The sequence below is a fragment of the Etheostoma spectabile genome, chromosome 17 (genome assembly GCF_008692095.1).
Source record: "Etheostoma spectabile isolate EspeVRDwgs_2016 chromosome 17, UIUC_Espe_1.0, whole genome shotgun sequence".
Classification (NCBI taxonomy): Eukaryota; Metazoa; Chordata; class Actinopteri; order Perciformes; family Percidae; genus Etheostoma; species Etheostoma spectabile.
The window spans coordinates 18,746,797-18,749,642 of record NC_045749.1 but is presented as its reverse complement, the minus strand read 5'-3'; positions in this window follow the sequence as shown (position 1 = coordinate 18,749,642).

The following is a 2,846-nucleotide window of genomic DNA, read 5'->3' as shown; positions in this document are numbered from 1 at the left end:
AAAAAAAAAGTCTCTTTTCCTGACTTTGTGAGATGTTTATGTAGCCCACAGTTGCTTTTCTGTTGGACAAGCAGCATTGCAAAAAGATGAGACCAGCTTCACAGCCTCACATTTTTTTTTAACCTTTTTATAATTACAGAAGGTGACACATCCTGTTTTAATTTTATCAAATGGATTAATGAACCCTCATCAGCCAGTAGAGGAGGGACTTGAGCATCATGGCATTTGTTTGTGATAATTTCACTGGTTAAATGGTGCTAGAATGGAGCATTTAAAGTGCATGCCTGAGGTTAAATCAGGTCAGTGAGTGGTTATTTTGCTGCCCTTGAGGTTAAAAGACATTATATGTATTTATGCTCATTTTTCAGAGAATACAGAGTAGTTTTCCCTCTCCACAGTCAAATTATTGCTCCAATGCTTAACAGGGCATGCAGTCCTAATGACAGCGAAAGTGTTTCACTGGAGCATTAATTGCTGCATCCTTGAAGAGGTTTGAGAACCAATCAAGACTTATGGGAATCATAGGAAGGGTAAGAGGCAGCGCTTCCTCCAAAAAAACAAAACCATAGAAGCCATTTAAAGACCAGGTCACACCAATCCCCTGAAATGTAATTTCCCTTAAAGGGAATGTCAAGAGTTCTGCTCCAAAAGCACTTTTTCTAATGAATTACCTTTCATCCACTTTCTGCCCGTCAATTTAAGTGTGGTTTACAATTTTTTTCATTAAACCCTCACAACTGCATTCAGCACGCTATGTGTGGTTTACTCTGACCCTTGCTCTGTGGAGCAACCTTCAGCTTCATACATGCAACCATTGATCCTCTTGTTTCCTCTGTGCCAGGTACACTGTGTGGGCTAAAGCCAAAAGAAGCAAATGAATATGAATGAAATGGGGGTGAAATGAATATCCAACAAACGCTGTTTTAGAACAATGTTACTTTAAGCCTTGTACAGTACATATCTTTGCATTTCCTTTTACTCACTGAATGCATTTCAATCAGGAGAGACACGTTTGCAGATATGCAAATAAGATTTATTGTACAGCTCAGATAAAATGTACAAAGTCTTCGGCGATAAGACTCCATCGCTATAGGAATCTTTTGTATATCTACGTATATATAGAGGCAGAGAACCATCACATAACTTTAAAATGTCGCTAATTCTTCATCATCAGAACTGTCATATTGAGTGGGTTTCTTAAATGGCAATAACTATGATTCATTTTTAGAATAGTTTGAGTGTTTGCTGTTTCATTAAAGAGTTGTCCAATTATTATTATAAAACGCCAGTGCAGCATAGCCTTACCTCTACTGATTTTCTCCTGTCCTCTGCAAAGAGTTACATTTTTGTAGTATGAAGAAATATAAAGCCAAAGGCATTCAAGGCCGCATTAAAGTATGACTTTTTCCAGGCCCTCCCCTGCTCCCCAAAGCACCATCACAACTCAATTTTTACCCCGTCCAACCTACACAAACATCAGCTTAATTTGCATACAGTAATGCATCAGCAATCACGCCTGACTGCAGTTTAATTTTTTGTTTAGGTTAAGTTCAATTTCATGGATTTTATAAAAGTTGCGGCCCCAAATACAAGTCAAATACTTATTATAAGCCCATAGTAAAGCATACATACAGAAAATGCGTCACCAAATGGTACAGGCCGGCTCACTGTCTGCAAATATCCAGATGAAAGCTAGCACTTTGCCAAATAAGTTCAAGTGCCAAGAAGTCTAAATGGCCACATTAAAAGAGCACCAATGTCCAAAAACAGAACAAAACTCATGTAACACTGGCAAGTAAAGCCTGCATGCATCCTTAGAGTCCGTCCCTACCTTTTAAAGGTCTCTGCCTGGCTTTACATGTGGCAAAGTGCTTGAATAGATCGGTAAAGTCTGGTACAACAATGTTAATGCTCGAATATCTAACTACCTGCTAGATACCTAACCTTAAGAAGCAGGTGGTAATCACGCTGGTGTCCTTTCACCATGCCAAATAATACAGGGCTGCCAACTCTCACGCATTGGCCGTGAGACACACGCATTTGACTGGTTTCACACGCGCACACGCCACACCCCCGATTTCTCACGCTGAAGTGTCAGCCCGGTCGGTCAAATTTCTAAAGTGAGTTTATCTATGTTTTTACCTGTTGAGCCACTTGTGATCGACTAGTTTGTCTTTCAGAGACTGGGGGGGGGGGGGGGTTCAAGAGCGCTCCCTGTCTGTGGAATTTTCAAATTGTCGCAAAAGAAACCTTTTTTTCACGAGCCATCCCAGGTGCATTTCCCCGGCTTCAGGTATGAGCCCTAGAATCACAGACCCGTCCGTCGCTTCGTGTCCACTCTCTCTGTAACAATAGAGGTGAGCAGCGCGGCTGGTAGTGTAGCAACTTCAGTCCATGTTAGTGGACTCGCTCTGCTGGGGGCAGTGACGCGTTGCATCCATGCGTTGATTTCTCCATTTTTTTAGCAAAAAAACTCTCCAGAAAGTGCCATTTAATGGTTTATTTTTCAATTTTTTTTTCCTGGGGGAGCATACCCCCAGACCCCCCTAGGGAGAGCACCATCCCCCCACATATAACAAATCCCAATTTAAACCCTGAAGTATAATGATGCAGAAAGACCCAAAGAAATTGCTTTGTACGCGGCAAAATGTGGGTTGGCCCCCCCAAATCTCACTCCAAGGTTTTTGGAAAAGTTGGCAGCCCTGCAAATATATGTCTGTTTCTTACTTAAATGTAAGAAATAGACATGTTGTGGTTATATGGGTAGTTTCCTGCTGAAGTCTTCTGGTCACCATGCAGCTTAACCCTCATGTTGTCCTTGGGTCAAATTGACCAGTTTTCCTATA